The sequence below is a fragment of the Ursus maritimus genome, unplaced genomic scaffold (assembly GCF_017311325.1).
Source record: "Ursus maritimus isolate PB19 unplaced genomic scaffold, ASM1731132v1 scaffold_8, whole genome shotgun sequence".
NCBI lineage: Eukaryota > Metazoa > Chordata > Mammalia > Carnivora > Ursidae > Ursus > Ursus maritimus.
In genome coordinates, this window is record NW_024426996.1 from 51,606,218 (window position 1) to 51,624,044 (window position 17,827).

At 42.1% G+C, this 17,827-nt stretch overlaps 1 long non-coding RNA gene across 3 annotated transcripts in view; it reads right to left on the reverse strand.

The window, feature by feature from the left end:
- LOC103672664 overlaps positions 1 to 17,827 on the reverse strand; it is a 199,248-nt gene that overhangs the window by 33,377 nt on the left and 148,044 nt on the right. For all 3 annotated transcript variants that reach the window (XR_005833425.1, XR_005833426.1, XR_005833424.1), the window contains one exon: positions 11,060 to 11,387. This is a non-coding gene — a long non-coding RNA (uncharacterized LOC103672664). The remainder of the gene's footprint in view (positions 1 to 11,059; positions 11,388 to 17,827) is intronic.

Consider the following 17,827-nt stretch of genomic DNA (forward strand, 5'->3'; position numbering starts at 1 on the left):
TTATATATATATTTATATTATTTATATACATATTACTTATATAGGTCATCTGGGGCAACCAATACTCTAGATGAGCACTGTTCAATAGAACTTTCTCTGATGATGGAAAAATTCTATCTCTGCTCTGTTCAATATGGTAACCATTAGCCACATGTGCCCCTTTGGTGTTTGAAATGTAGCCAGTGTGACTGATTGTCTGGATTTTTCATTTTAATTAATTTAAACTTAAAAATTAAATGTATTAATTAACACATTTAAATTTAATTAGCTCAAACATATGGGTAGTGACTGCCATATTAGACAGCAGAGCTCTAGACTCTAGAACGAGTATCTTGAAAGAAGGAGGGCTCTGTTTCTTTCCTGTTTTCTGCCCTAGAATGCCCATTGCTCTGGTGGAATCATCGTGTTCAGGCGCCGCACACCGAAGAGCGAGGAGGGCTAAGAGTACAGTTTATGTTCTTTAGTCCAGCTTATTGCTACAGACAAGGGATCCAGCGTCCAAATGCGGACTGTCTAAATTCTTATCCTCCCTGATTTCTGTGGGTTTTTTTTCCAAATTAAAAATTGTTTAAGGAAGATTATGTGATTTTGAAGTGTATAGATTAAAAACTATAATAACTGTTAATAATTGCAATTGTAATAATAAATGTAATAAGAATAGTAACAAAACGAGGAGTCATGTTTCAACTGCTTACCACGTACTTGGTGCCGTGATAAGCACTTTGTATGCCTTATGCCGCTTGTTCTGCTCATCCTCTGAGATCGGAGGTATTAACCGAAATGACGAAACTGATGTTTGTGAAGGTTAAGTAACTGGCAAGGTCGCTCAGGTAGCAAGTGAAGGAGCTGGAACGTGAATCCGGTTCTGTCTGGCTACAAACCCCTTCCTATATCATTATGCTGTCCTAGCCGGTGCTAATCAGTTGTTTTTTCCATCAGCTCATTACTTCCTTGATAAAAACTTGGCTGAGATGAATTATTAATGGCAGTGCTAGGACTAGGGCCTCATTCTTAGGATTCTGAGCTGCATCCTCTCTACCCCCTTATCATAGATACTGCTTTGGCCACATTGCAGGAATGTGCCTGTGGGCTTCCCTGGAGCCTAAGCATTGTTCACTTTGGGGCCCCTTTCCTCCGTAACAATAAAAGTTGTATCTTGTTCCTTTGGTCTAAAGACAAACATATTAATATTCTCTATTAAGCCATTTTCTTTTACCTAAACATCCCCCCCCTTCTGGTTTTAAGAGAAATTGGAAATTGGAACATTATCCTGAGCCCTATGCTAGGTAGAATAATGGCCCCTCAAAGATATCCACATCTTCATCTCCAGGACCTTGAAAATGCCACTTTATATGGCCACATGAACCTTGCAGATATGATTACACTCAGAAACTTGAGATGAGAAGAGTGTCCTGGACTATTCGAGTGAGCCCAGGAGAATCCCAAGGGTCCTCAAAGGAGAATCAGAGAAGGAGATGTGATGGCAGAAGCCAAATGAGCAATCCTCAAGCGGCCTGGAGGAGGAGGACGGTCACGGCTAAGGGATGCAGGCAGCCTAGGGTGGAGTGCCCGGCACCATCGTGTGTGATGAAGGAAAGGCAGAAATCGGGAGAATTCTTTTCACACCTCCAAGGAATCATAGGATTAAAAGTGGTTATGAAAGACACTGCCGGCTCAACTACTGAGTGGCCCTTCTCCTGAAGAATCAGCCATCAGCGTCTACCCGTGTTTTCCTCAGAAGGCTCAGTGCCGGTGAAACTGCTGGCTGGAACTGTTTGCTTTCACCAGGGCATGCGATTCAGATGCTCTGCAGAGCCCACGCCTGGAAGAGGGTGAGCAGCCTCGGGGGAGGTGCTGAAGCAGAGAACCCGGGGCCGAGAGGGGAGACGAATGGAAAGGGGACAAGTCATGAACAGACCCGAAAATGCCAAGGAAAAGGGGAATCAAAAAAAAGGGAGACTGTAAAAATTAAAAAAGATGTTCACAAGCACAGGAAACAACAGACGTTGGTGGGGTACAGAGAAAGGGGAACCCTCTTACACGGCCGGTGGGAATGCACACTGGAAAACCACCACTCTGCAAAACAGTATGCAGGTGCCCCAGAAAGTTAGACATAGAGCTACCCTACGACCCAGCAATTACACTACGAGGTATTTACCCAAAGGATAGAGAAATACAGATCGAAGGCACATGCACCCCAATGTTTATAGCAGCAATGTCCACAATAGCTAAACTGTGGAAAGAGCCCAATGTCCACTGACAGATGAATGGATAAAGGAGATGTAAGATATATATTACTAGATATAGATACAGATATCCCCACACAATGGAATATTACTCAGCCATCAAAAAGAATGCAATCTCTCCACTTGCAATGCCATGGATGGGGCTGGAGAGTATAATGCTAAGTGAAACAAGTCAGAGAAAGACAAATACTGCATGATTTCACTCATATGTGGAATTTAAGAAACAAAGCAGATGAACATAGAAGAAAGGAAAGAAAAATAAAATAAGATAATAAGAGAGACTCTTGACTATAGAGAACAAATTGAAGGTTGCTGGAGGAGAGGTGGCTGGGGGGATGGGCTAGCTGGGGGATGGGCATTAAGGAGGGCACTGGTGATGAGCACTGGGTGTTGTAGGTAAGTGATGAATCACTAAATTCTACACCTGAAATGAATACTACACTATATGTTAACTAACTTGAATTTAAAATTTTGGAAGAAAAATAATAATAAAGATGAGAAACTGGAAAAAAAAAGAAAAAAGATGTTCACAGAAGAACAAAGAAAAGAAAAAGAAAAGAAGAGAAGAAAGAAAAGAAAAGAAAAAAAAGAAAAGAAAAGAAGGAAAGAAGGGAGGAAGGGAGGGAGCGAGGGAGGGAGGGAGGAAGGAAGGAAGGAAGGAGGGAAGGAAGGAAAGAATCTGGGATTTGAAAGGACCCAGGAGGAAAGGTAAGGAAAAAAGATAAAAAGCAAAACCAGTCATGGGATTAAGAGTAACCTTCCTTTCTTTCCTGATGCTGAGTGCAGAGCTGAACTTTGCAGGCTGGAAGCCATCTGCGGCCATCAATCCGAGCCCCATGCTGTGGCCACGGTCAGTGGGATTTGCACAGGGGGACAGTGGCAGAATGCAACCTGAGACATGAAAGGGCTCCCATTCGGTCAGAGGCTGCATTTTCTCTGCTCTCCTTACACAAAGCTGCTATTGACATCACAGTGGCTCCCTATGACTCGTGCTGTTCACTGCCCAAGCTCAGAGGCTCCCGTCTCGACCTCTAAGGGAGTAGGCTCTATGCCCAAATTTGTACATAATGTCCATGTTCTCTGTGTGTGGGGGGGTCATCATTCAGCTTAATGCCTATAGCAGTTGGTTCCAGGCAACCTTTCATCCCTTCATGTCTCTTCATAAAGAACTTGAAAAAAAAAAAGGAGATATTTCTTTTAAAAAACAATGTTCAGTATGTATGTATATATTGACTATTGATATACCGAATACGGGAGCATTCTATGGGTATACGCATGCCCACATACGTCTGCATGCACGTATGTAACCATGTCATGCTTCAGTTTCTAGGAAACCGAGAACAAAGCGTGATAAAGTAGCTTCCTATAATCCAGAGTTTCTCTTTGGTTTCTATTTTTACATTTTAAAAGAGCACATCTCACAAGGAGATGCCTTCCTTAGCCCTCGAGATTATTAAGTGAGACCGCTCTCAGATGGGCCTTTCTTGTGGTTTTTCCTTTTACCCATTTCAGTTGACTTTTGCACATATAATCACTCATTTTTATAAGATTTACCCAGAGAATTTTTTAAACAGATGTTGTCCATGCAGTTTGTAATTGTCCTCCTCAAATTGTGCTCGGTGCGTTGGCACTCCCCAGGGTTTGGGGTATTTCACTTACTAGTTCTTCCTTCCTTGCCTAACCCTGGGAGGTCTCGCAGCCACGTCTGGTCTGCAGGAATCACGGACAGCTCTGTTTTCTGTTTTTCACACAGTTCACTTTTCCGTCCTGGCTTAGGGACTGAGACCTTATTCCTTGTTTTTCTTCTTCTTTTTTTTTTTTTGAAATGGCTCCTATGTTTTCACAGAGGACGGCATTTCAGCTTTGTCAACTTGGGTATCAAACCTGTGCACCAACGAGCAAACAGGACAGCAGCTACATGACTTCAACCTTATTTTTTAAATTTGCTTCCATTTCTCCTGCCCTGAAGAGTTGATATGTTTTAGTCTTCTTTTAGACAAGGTGTTCAACTGCGCTCTATGGTACTTATCATATCCAAGGCATCAGTGCTCGGTGCTTTCCAAATAGTCAGTAATTCAATCCGCAGGGCAACCTTGGGAGAATGGTGCAGGATTCTTTGTATTTTGTGGTTGAGGAAATGGTGGGACAGAGAGGTGAGTCACTTGCACAAAGTCACACTTCTGGTAAGGAGTGTTGAGATTCAAACCCAGACCCTCGGGGCCCGTCTTCAAGCTGTTAACCACTACACCAGAAGAAAACAGAGCATGGAGATGTCTTGCTTTCAGACTTCTCCGATGAGTTGGTTCAGTGTTTCCAGGGCTAACACCAATTTTGTCTCTGTTTACAGTAGACTCAAGTGCTTTTTTCTCCCCCCCAAGTATTTTATAAAAAGTATTACAACTCCTAGCAAACGCAGAGTCCTGTGATCCTGCTCAGGCATTTTATTGACATTTTTCCCTTTTTTAGGCAAAGTCAGGTGGGCTGAGTTTCTCACTTGGGGAAGTCTGATGGCACGTGGGCCCCTTCTCATCATTCACTGCCTTCACCCCCTTCTGGAAATTTTTCATGAGTTTTTCCATCAACATGCAATGCCTGATTTATGTTTTGAGAGCCACACCCGTTTCAACAACACACACAGATGCCATACATAAAGGAAAGGTGACCTTTACCCATGAAAAGAATTTTGATGAATTGCAGGAAGTAATACACTGTGCAGGAAAAATAGTCTTCTGATCTTTGTTGTTGTTGTTGTCCAATATAAACCACTTCCCATGAAGAGCAATCTACATCTAATGAGGTTCATTAACTGTAGACTACAAAGACCCCCAGCATGAGAGAATAATTCCACTTGTGCTGGTCTCTGATTTACTCCTACTGGGGGGGGGGTGCATACTGGGGAGACAGGAGGAGGCTGAAGGCTCTTGGAAGGAATGACTAAAGGTATTTAGACTAGTCGATGACTATTTCTCAGTTATAGAACATGAGCTTGGAGCCTCTATAGCAATGTTTTCAAACTATGGATCGGGACATCTTAGTGGACTCTGAGATCAATATTGAAAGACATAGAAAAATAAAAAGGTGAAGGAGAAGAGAAAACATCAGAACGCGTGACATGGAGTGAAGACAGACAGTGTTTTGTGAATCTTCCCTCACTGTTAGGCATACTAAGTTGCAATGTAAAACGATATCTCTTACTATGTATTCCATTCAACAAAAAGCTTGTAAAACACTGCTCTGTAGAATAAAAGCAACCGCAGGCATTTTGTCCACCTTCTGAGAACTTAAACTGCAAGCCAAAAATGACAGCTCTTAAGGTTCTAAAAATATGAGGGGAATTTATACCAGCGATTCTGTAGGGAGTACTAAGAGGGATCCGTTGAAACAGGGGTAAGTGACTCTACTCTTCTTGCCAGTGAGAGTGCATTTCTGAGGTGAGGTCAAGAATTCTGAAGAGAGAGGTCAGAGTCTAAGGAGATGTGAGGCCATTCGGTTGTTCCAACATCGCGGGCTGGGAGAGGATCCATGAGGCAATGGGGTTGATGAAGATAAATCGTGAAAATGTCCTCCTGGTAAGAGTGAAGGAACAGAGATACAGAAGAGAGCAGGAGAAGGAACTAGATGTAGCAAACTAGATGCCTGTTGGCCAAAACTGAACCGTGGCTGTGTAGCTTTTGACAGGTCTGGTATATACAAAATTAAGACATTCCCACAAAAGTTGGGATTTTCATTTTCTCTAGATGAGTCAGAAAACATGGCCCCTCTGAGATGCAGTCATGCATGGCAATAATTGTCTGGAGCCAACAAGCACTGGCTCCCTCCTGGGACAGCCACGAGTACCTTTGGCTCTTTAAATTGAAATTAAATGAGCAGCTCAGTCCCTCAGTTACAGTGGCCGCATTTCAAATGTTCAATAGCTATGTGTAGCTAGTGTCCACCATATTGGCCAGTACAGGCAAAGACCATTTTCATCATCAGAAAGGTCCAGTGGATAGCAATGAGTTTAGAGCCTCTGTCTCACTCTCTGTTCCCTTGCCTGGGGCCAGCCCCAACCCTTTTCATTACCCGTCTCACTCTTTAGGCATTTCTCTTTGCAACTCCCATAATAAAATGTTTATGTTAGGTTGGCCGAAAAGCTCTGTGACTTAATCTTGGGAATCGAAACCTATCTCGATTGACCACAGACTCACTGAAGTATCTTGAATTGAGTGTGTGCGTGTGTGTTCTTTGCAAAGTAAGGAGTGACATGAGAATCACAGAGACTGTATATGTGTAAATGGTGTCTTACAAAGTTACCAGAATAGAAGAATTATGGATTTCAGTTTGAGTTCTTCACTACAGGGGAAAGCTAGAGAGAAAGACACCTCGTTTCCTGTTCTCAACAACTACGGATATCCACTGGGGTGAACAGGACAGAACCAACAGGACCAAATCTGATGAGAAAAGCTAACAGTAAAACAATGGATAACTTTCCAGATAAAAGTTAATATTCTGTTCGGATATATATATGGTTAGGTAACTTCTGGCTCTGCCCATATATCACAGAACATACAGAAGAACTAATAGTGATTCGGTGTATTTGATCAATGTGGGAAGCCATCTGAGACAGATCAGATTGGAGAGAATCATTTGGCTTGAGTTGTCTGACACTTCTAAATTATTCAGATAAGCGTAAATATCATCTGTGCAGGCAGGGTCGTTCAATATTCATCTCTGAGCTCAGTAAAACATCCGACGTGTGCATGCACGTGTGCACACACACCCCCCTTTAATTCCCAAGAGCGCATTACTGTTCCTATGAACCTAAGAGGGAAGCAGAGTGCTCTTAGGGTTATTACATGTTAACAAATTTAGGATCCTGTTGTGTTTTAGTGAATTTTATGTGTTGTTTCTCCTGTCTTGGTTAGCTTGCCTTGCCATAAACTCCCCTGCTGTAGAAATATGTGGAAAATATGAAAGGATCCCGAAAGAATTCTTTTGGCAGCAAGAAAATTTTGTTTTTCAACCTGCATTTGTTCACTGTCGTCACTACCTACATGTTTCCAGGTTCACATATGAAAATAATTATTCCTCACTTCAGGAAGTCTGTTTTTAAAAAGTGAGTTTGGTTTCAGAGGGTCTAGCCCCCTTAGCAGGGGCAGTCCAGCCCAGGACAGGAGCCCTGGCCTGGGGGCAATCTGAACTTTCCTGGGCTGTTACCTCTTGGCACTTGCGCTGGATTCCTGGGAATAGGGGCTGGGTCCCACCTGACAGGGAACCCATACACGTCTGTCCCTAAGAGCCGAGAATAGGCTCACAGCGGAGGAGCAAAGTCCCTGGGGACAGCTCTCTCCCAATTTCCCAGGGTCAAGGCCAGATGCTCCAACCCCAGGGCTTTTCCAGGCACAGGAGAAAGGGCCCAGCCCAGAGTCAAGGCAGCTGTCCTCTGGCCCCTGATGTGTGACCTTAGGCAAGTCTTTGACCAGCTATGAGGGTCTGTTTGCTTAGGTGAATGAAGGATTTCAAATGGATCAGCCTTCCTTTTGATAATTATAAAAATCCCATGTCCTCCTTGGGTCTACATTAGTCACTGCAAAATCGACCTCTATCCGAAGCATCGATGGAATCAAGATCAATGTCACGCCTCCCGAATCAAACAGAAAACATTCACATTTGTACACTTGTGGGAGTGAAGCCTACTAAAGAGCCCCACAGCAGCGCTTCTCAAATTGTGGTGTCAACTAGCCGGTGAGGGAGGGAGAGGGACAAACAGACTCCAAGCTGAGCTCGGAGCCTGACGCGGGGCTCCATCTCACGACCCTGAGATCATGACCTGAGCTGAATCCAAGAGTCAGGCGCTCAACCGACTGAGCCACCCAGGTACCCCAAGCCGTGTCTGTTCTATGCTCTATCCAGAATCTTAAAAAAATGCTTGTAGGTGCTCAATACATGTTTCTTGAGTGAACGAATGAATGAATGAATGAATGAATGAAAGAAAAAGTACACCAATAACTTCCTTTGGCTATTCTTGTAGGCCCCACTCCAGGTAGAAAGTCTGGCTCGCTTCAGTCCCCTCACCGCCTACCTAACTCTCACAGCCCGGAGGAGACTCCCAGACCAGGTCAGAGTGACAGGTCTGATTGGTTATTTCCTGGAGACACCTGCCAGTTGACAAAAATAAAGTGATTACTGGTTGACACAGGGACTTAAGAAATGACACTGTAACCCTATATAGATGGAGATGATTTTATCTCGATAATTCATTTTTTAATAAATCATATTAATGGCCCTCGTTTTCGAGCATTTACTCTGTGTCAAGTACATAATGATGGCCAGCCTTTATGAAGCCTATGTGCCAAGCATTTTAAATGTATTACTTCGTTTAAGCCTGACTAAGCCCAAGATAAACCCATTATCTTCACATGACAGCTAAAACTGAGCAGGGGTAAGTTGAGTCTTTTGCCCAAGGTCATACAAGTAGTAAGTTGTCAAGTGGGATCACCTTTTTCTGTCTGACCCCCAAATCCATGATCCATTCCCTTCTATCCAGTCTTAAATCTGCTCTGAGGAGGAGCAAGGGTACATTCTGCCCCAGATGGAAATGATGAGCAGTGGAGGTGAGGGAGGGACAGGGTAAGCAAAGAAATATAGGGGAGCTCCCACCTTGTGTCAGGCATATGTGACCCTCATAGGCAGGAATTATAATCTCCCTTTTATAAGGGAAGGAAGAAAGCTGCAGACAGAGACTTAGCCCAGTGCGCCAGGGACCTAGGAGAAATTCAAAGGAGCAGATCCAGGCCTTTCTGGGCTCTGCTTTCACATTCGGGTCTACCCAAACATGAAGCCCTCTGCCTTACTCAGGTCTGAGGCACTTTAGGGACAACTCTGGGCCTAAATCTTCTCATCCCTTCGACCCTTGTCTTGACAGGAGCACCCTGCAGTACTGTCGCTGGGTTATCAACTCTGCTCAGCAGAGGGACAGAAAACACTACAATTCTGAATTTGTCTGTATTCTAGAGTAAATCCTTTATTGCGTCTCAAGGAAAGTTGCTGTTATCCAAACATGTTCCAGAACATAGAGCCTCAGTGATGCTTTCATTCATCAGAAACCATGGCGGTGGGACATCTGCTGTTAGTTCCAGGGGACAAATGATACTTGATTTGCTGCTCTATCTTAAGTGTTAAAGTATGGGCATTTTACATCGTTTCTCCCTCCCTTCTTCCTTCCCTCCCTCCTTCCTTCCCTTCCTCACCCCCATTCTTCTTCCCTTCCTTCAAAAAAAAAAAAAAAAAAAGATAACATTAAAAGGTACAATTTGCAGAATATTTTAACTTGGAACTCTCTTGACTTGTTGAAAGTAGTCGTTATGAAATTATTGATTCAACTTTTGCATTGATAGAACTTTCGACAAGGGCTTCTGTTGAGCATAATTCTGAATACATTTATTTCTTACGAAGTGATCTGGCCCAGTGTCTTAGGTAGAGTTCTGGATGTGTCCCAGAGCTGTTCCCAAAAGTTCTGTCTTAGTCATTTGGGCTGCTATAACAGGATACCACAGACTGAGTGGCCTATAAACAATAAACATTTATTTCTCACAGCTCTGGAGGCTGGAAATCCTAGCTCAAGGACCTGGCCAATTCAGTGTCTAGTGAGGGTCACAGACAGCCGCCTTCTTGCTGTGACCTCACCTGACAGAAAGGACAAGACACCTCCCTGGGGTCTCTTTCATAAGGGCACTGATCCCATTCATGAGGGCTCTACCCATGGGACCTAATCCCCTCCAAAATACCCCCACCAAAATACCATGATATGGAAGATTCGGTTTCAACATATGAATTTTGGGAGGGTACGACCTTCAGTGTACATAGAAAGTTCCTTCTCAATAAGGTAACTTTTCAATGTTTCCTCAGAAAGTCCAATTTTCAGGTTGCGTATCTGATCCTCCTGCTCAAACATTTCTTTGTGAGCTCAGAGGGAACTCAGAGCGTGCCACAGAAACAGAAGGAGAAGCAGACCACCCAGCTCTGCTGTCCCTGCGCCCCTCACCCCAGCCACACCCCCAAGCACAGCTCCTCCACGGCCATGGCACCTAAAGGACACAGAATCTGCCGGCGAGTTTTCTCAGAGGTTTAGGCTGGGAGCTAGGGACCACCTGACTTTCATTAGCAGCTAGGAAGGGAGATCAAAAAGGGAAATAAATATTAATAATGTCTATTTTACAAAACATTCACACCCAGTTCACATGAACACCAATCAAAGCATGCCAAAGATCATAGCACATCATGTCTGAGGAAAATATGTGTTAGAATAGACCCGATTTCCATAATTCTAACATGCTTTAGTTTCCATCAGATGAAATGCAGCTATGAAATTGAAAATGCCACTTTCTGTGTGAAAGTTCTAACGCTGGCCTGAAGTTTTGAAAAGAGGGAGGAAATATGGTGGAAACAGGAAAATTCTCTTGACAGTTATTAACAAGCTGGGACATACAGTGAGACAAGCCGTCAAAACTTAGCATGATCGCTGAGAAAAAAAAAAAGTCTTTAAAGACAGTATCATATCCCCAGCCCCTAGAACAGTGCCCACCACACAGGAGGGCCTGAATATATAGTTACTGAATGATTTTTTTTTAGCCCAACTTGGGGGTGAAGGCAGGAGGGAAAGGGCAGAGCTGTCTGAGGACCAGATTTCAGGAGAACCAAGAAGGAAGGTCACTCAGGGTTGCTGAAGAGGATACGACAGTGGGACCTCAAAGCTAAGGTGGCTCTAGCAGTTTCCTAGGGCCCATCACAAAGTACCACAGGGTGGGTGACTTAAAAAACCAGAAATTTCTTACCTCATAGATGCAGAGGTGAGAAGTCCAGAATCAAGGTGGCAGCAGGGCCTCGCTTCCTCTGAAACCTAGGGTGAAATCCTTCCTTGCTTCTTTCTAGCTCCTGGTGGTTTTGCTGGAAATCCTTGGCATCCCTCGTTTGCCAACCTCTGCTGGGTAACGCCAAACTCTACCTCTGTTGTCACACAGCACTCCCCGTTTGTCTCTGTGTCTTCACGTGGCTGTCTTATCCACAAGAGCCAAAGGGCGAAGCTCCCCAAATGTCCGTGTCCATTGATGGATGAACGTCAAAACCAAATGTGGTAAGGCATACAAGGTAATACGATCCAGCCTTAAAAAGGAAGAACATTTTGAAACATTTTACAATAACGGTGAGCCTAGAAGACATGTTGCTAAGGAAAATAAGTCCCTCGCAAAAGCCCAAAGACTGCATGATTCCACCTGCATGAGGTCTCCACAGCTGTCAGACCAGCAGGGACTGAAAGTATAACAGTGGTTGCCAGGGCCCGAGGGGAGGAGGAACGGCGAGTCAATGTTTAGTGGGTGCAGAGCTTCAGTTGGGGAAGACGAGAACGTTCTCAAGATGGCTGGTGGTGATGGCGGCGCCACAGTGTGAAATGTACTTACAACACTGGACCCTACGCTTAAAAATGGTAAGCTTTAAGTTACCTACTTTTCAGCCCAATAAAAAAAGAATCGAAATGAGTGTTCAGGGAAGGGGGAGCTGAGGGCAAAGAATAGGGGATTCGAAGAGACCCATGAAAGCGCTCTTAAGAGGTAAGGAAACGCATAGCCAACTGGGAGGGCTACAGAGGAGCACGTGATCTCAGCTGGGCCATGAGGCGCTCGGAGGCCTTTCCTACACACCCACCCGCGTAGGGTTCCCACAGCTCGTCATTACCGCCAGAATAGGAAATAGTCTTTAGAAAGTGTGGGTTTCACACTACATTATGCACGTAGGCAGGTCCTACGCTCTCTCATTGGAAGTTGAACCACATGACTTTAAAGGTCCCTCGGATTCTGAGAGATTTTATCAGATTAGGTAACTTTCTAAGGGAATAGATATTGGACAAAAACTGGCAGTGAGTGGAAGGATCCCAGGACTTGTATCAAAGTCCTGGTTTGGGTCTGGACAGTGGTTTTCTCTGCCTTTAATAACCTCAAGTTTCTCTTCTGTAAAAGTGGGTTAATAATACTCAACTCCCTGGTGGTTATAGGGATGGAATGAAATATTATATATATAAAAGCAACACTTAACAGTTTAAGATGCAATTTATTAGACCTTATTTGAGACTATTCATAATGCACTTTAAAGGGTCAGGATATCTCATAATAATTAGTAAGGACACTAACTTTACTGAGTGCTTGTAAGAGTAAAAAAAAAATATATATATATATATATGTATATATATATGTATATATATGTCTGTGTATGTATACATATATATGTGTATGTATAAATGTATATATGTATATATATGTCTGTGTATGTATACATATATATGTGTATGTATAAATGTATATATGTATATATATGTATATATATGTCTGTGTATGTATACATATATATGTGTCTGTATAAATGTATATATGTATATATATATGTATATATATGTCTGTGTATGTATACATATATATGTGTATGTATAAATGTATATATGTATATATATGTCTGTGTATGTATACATATATATGTGTATGTATAAATGTATATATGTATATATATGTATATATATGTCTGTGTATGTATACATATATATGTGTCTGTATAAATGTATATATGTATATACACATACATAAGGTATATGGGAATATAGGGAATGCCTAGCTCTCCACCCAGAACCCAAATCTCAGTTAGGATGTTTAGATATTCTCACAATTTTCTGGCTTTATCCTTCTTGTATGCCATAGATCTACAATAGCTTTTTACACTCTATGGCCCAGTAATATGTTCTTGTTTTGCAAAAACAGCACAAAGAACTTTTTTCCAGAACCATTTGAGAGTGACCTGCCAACATCATGTCCCATCACCTTTGATATTTTAATGTGATTTTCCTCTGCAAAAGGACATGCTCCTACATAATCACAAGACAACCATAAATATCAGAAAATTAACCTTGACGTATCACTACCGTTTGATCTTCAGACCCACTCTGGTTTCACCAATTATCTCCATAATGTCTTTTATCGCAGAAGGATCCAATCCGTGATCACATGTTACATTGCATTGTCATGTCTCTATAGTCATCTTCAATTTAAAACAAGTCCTTAATCTTTCCTTCACTTCCATGACCTTAATACTTTTCAACAATGGCTCATGTGCCAACCCCTGGCTGGTCACTCATTTTTGGAAATAAAATTTTATCAGAACATAATCACATACACTCATTGTCTATGGCTGTTTTTTGTACTATAACAGCAGAGTTGAGTAGTTGTGACAGAGACCATATGACCTGCAAAATCTAAAATATTTATTACCAGGCTTGTTACGAAAAATCTTTTTCAACCCCTGTGCTCAACTAGAAGGCAAGAAAAAGAAATGAAAGGAATATGTGTCGAAAAAGAAGAGACCGGTTTTAACGTATCTTATTGCTTACATAGAAAGTCCTAAGGAATTTGTAAAGTAATTACTAGAATTAATAAGCAAATTTAGCAAAGTTGCAGAATATAAGGCCAGTATAATAAAATCAGTTTTGTACTATATATTAGCAACAGACAATAGGAAATGATACTTTGAAAATATCATTAAAGTAGTATCAGAAAACATAAAATACTGGGGGGTGCCTGAGTGGCTCGGTTGGTTAGGTGTCTGACTTCATCTCAGGTCGTGATCTCAGGGTCCTGGGATGGGGCCCCACGTTGGGCTCCACATTCAGCAGGGTGTCTGCTTTTCCCTCTCCCTCTGTCCCTCCCTCTGCACATGCTCTCTCTCTCTCTCATATAAATAAAATCTTAAAAAAAAAAAAAGAAAATATAAAATACTTAGAGGGCACCTGGGTGGTCCTCAGTTGGTTAAGTGTCTGACTCTTGATTTCAGCTCAGGTCATGATCTCAGGGTTGTGAGATCAAGCCCTGTGTTGGGCTCCGTGCTCATCGGTGAGTCTGTTTGAGATTCTCTCTCTCCCTTTCCCTCTACCCTTCACCCCTCTCTCAAATAAATAAATAAATCTTTAAAAAAATTTTTGCTGAGAGAAATTAAAGAAGATAAAATAAATAGAAATTTCATGTTGTTGTTCACATACTGGAAGACTCAAAATTGATAAAATGTTAACACTTCCCAAATTGATTTTACACTGAATGCCATCCTAGTGAATATTCTAGGAAAATACTTTTTAGAAATCAACAAACTTATTTTAAAATTCATATGAAAATGCAAAGGGTCTAGAGTAGCCAAAACTATCTTGAAAAAGAAAACCCAAGTGAGATGACTTATATCACATGATTTCAAGATTGTAACTACCTTACAAGATGGCACCCAATGATCCCCACTTCCTGGTATTAGTTCCTTGTGTAGTCCCTTCCCGCGGGCGCTGTCAGGGTTGGTCTTTGTGGCCAAAAGAATATGGGAAAAGTGATGACATTTTGCTTCCCAGATTAAGTTATAAAAACATTGTAAAACCTCTCTCTCTCTTTCATTCTCTCTCCTTGGTCACTTGTTCTGAGGAAAGTGAGTCCCTCTGTCATGAACAATCCGATGGAGAGTCCCGTATAGTGAGGAACTGAAACCCATGGCCAACAATTAGCAAGGAACGGAGGTCTCTCCTCAATAGTCAACAGCTGCATAAGTGATCCTGGAGGCAAACCGTCCAGCCCTAATCTAGCCTTCCGTTGACTTCAAGCCTGGCCAATAGCTTGACTGCAAGCTTATGACAGGCCCTGAAGCAGAACTACCAGCTTAGCTGCTCTCAGATCCCCAATTCTCAGAAACCGTATGAAATAATGTTTGTTGTTTTATGCTGCCAAATTTGGGGGTATTTTGCTATGCAGAAATAGCTAATGAATATGGGGTGCCTGGGTGGCTCAGTTGGTTAAGCACCCAACTCTTGATAACAGCTTAGGTCATGATCTCAGGGTCATGAGATCAAACCCCGTGTTGGGCTCCATGCTGGGCATGGAGCCTGTTTAAGTTTCTCTCTCTCCTTCTCCCTCTGCCCCTCCCCCTGCCCCCCTTAAAAAAAAAAGAAGTAGCTAATGAATATAAAAACTTACATTTAGCTTATGGTACTCGAGACAGTGTCGTGTGGAAGTAAAGATGAAAAAATAGATGAATGGAACACAATCGAACCCAGAAATAGTCACACCTGTAGTCAACTGATATTTGATAAAGGCACCAATAGAATTCAAAGAAGATAGTCATTCCAAAAAGTGATAGAAGGTCCCTTGCCATACCAAACTCCAAAAGTAATTCAAAAAAGAACAGAGATACCATGTTGGGGGGTAGGCAAAGATTTCTTAGGATGATGGGTGAATGGATAAAGACTATGTGGTATATACATCACGATGGAATATTATTTGGCCATGAGAAAGACAGACATTCTGTTATTTGAGACAATATGAATGGATCTTGAGGGCATTGGTGAAATCAGTGAAATAAGACAAAGACACGTACCATATGATCTCATTTATATGTGGGATTTTAAAAAGTTGAATTTATAGAAACAGAGAGTAAAATGATGATTACCAGGAACTGGGGAGTGGGGGAAAATGAAGAAATGTTGGTCAAAGGGTACAAACTTCCAGCTATAAGGTGAACAACTTCTGGGGATCCAATGCATAGCATGGCGATTAGAGTTAACAACACCATGTTACGTACTTGAAAATTGCTATAAGAGTGGATCTTAAATGTTCTCACCACACACAAAGAAAAAAGAAAGAAAGAAAAAAGAAAAAGTAATTATGTGAGGTGAGGGAGGTGTGACTAACCCTGCAGTGGTAATTATTTTGAAATATATAAGTGTATCCAATCATCACGTTGTACACCCTAAACTTCCAAATATTATGTCGATTATATTTCAATAAAGCTGGAAAAAGCTCCACATACGTCCACAAAAAGATCTGTACAAGAATATTCATAATTTTATCATAATGGCAAAAACCTGGAAACAAGCCAAATGTCCCTGAAAATTGCTGTGGATTACAGCATATTCATACAAAGGAATACTACTCAGCAATAAAAACAAACGCATTACTGATATACCGAACAAAACGCATGAATCTCAAAAACGTTATGTTGCATCAGAGAAGCTAGACACAAGAGCACCTAGTGGAATTCCATTTATATGAAGATCGACAGGAAAACTGCGCTCCGGTGATGGAAATCAGAGCAGCAATCGCCTCTAGATGAGGGGTAATTGATGGAAAGGGACTGCAGAAAAATTCCTGGGGGAATAAAAGTGTTCTATATATTCATAACGGTGCTTACATTTGTCAAAAACTCATTTAACTGTACCCTTGGAACCTGAGTATTTTATTGCACGTAAATAACCATATAAAAAATAAACGTGAAGCTTTCTACAGAGCCTGCACCTTCTAGGTCCTGGCTATTTATACTGTAGCAAATAGGTTAGTTGGTTTACCCAGCTCCTGAGAGAGACCTAGAAATCTGGGAGTGGGCATGGAAGGCACTCACAGAGTTTGGAAGGAGACCGTGGCAAAGGGAGGCCCTCACGTGGAAGAGAAACACAAATGAAAGGAGAAGTTGAATATTCACTTGGCATCGGGTCTTAGGCTACCTCGGACTATTTTCCCTTTCCCATATGTCTTCTCTTTAAGGTGAGATTTCAAACTCTTCAAGGGCATTGATGTGTTTTATAAGCCTTTGCCCTTCCCAAAGCTCCTAGCAGACAGAGTTATATGCAGACAGAGTTTGGTAAATAATCATAGAAAGAGAAAGAGAGAGTCCTGTGATTTAGAATATTTTCCAATGGGTTTGACATGACTTTCCTGGAATGGCTGCAAATGACATGAAAACCAAGACTGTTGTCTATTTCCCAGAGTCTAGCACAGTGTCTGACCCACGGCATAATGTATTTTCATCCATTCACTGATGAGTACGCTAGAGAGAAAAATAAATAATTTCCTCTCAAAGCTTTATTGTCTGTCCCCATCTCCCCCAATCTCCCAGCTGTGGAAATCTTTAAATATGCTTTTTGTTGTTTTACACCGTTTGCATTTGAATTGGGCGTGTCGCTATCACATTTTATTAGCTATTCCTCATACCAGCCCGGTGAGGTTAGCGCTGTTATCTGCGCTTTCCAGGCGAGGGCACGGAGAGGTGAAGGAAGCAATTTGCCCGGGTTGGGTCGCACAGGGAGCCTCGGGAAGAAGAGGGATTTGCGTGCCCAGGCGCCGCCGTCCAGCCTGCTTAGCGAGTCCGCAGAGCCCTTTGGCTTTGAACCTGATAATGAAATGTGGATTTTCGGTACTGCACTTTGAAAATCATGTTAAAGGCATTAATTCCTAAAGAAAGAGTTAGGATTGTAATTCTTCGGCCTGATTATTTTTCCTGAGGAGATTTTTTTGGATACTTGACTGGGCTGCCTAGACCCAAGGTCTTAGAAATGACTCACTCTACCCAGAGATTCACCCCATTATTTCCTGCTCAAGTACTGCCGGGCTCAGATGTCCCTCTCCCTCCCGTGGAGCCCACCCATAGAGCATAACCTTTAAACAATCGTTTAATTGGAGTAAAATAATGTTATCAAGTTGGAAGGGGATTTAGGGTTTATCTCATTAAGAAAAATTTAATGTGGTCCATGAATTTCCCTAAAT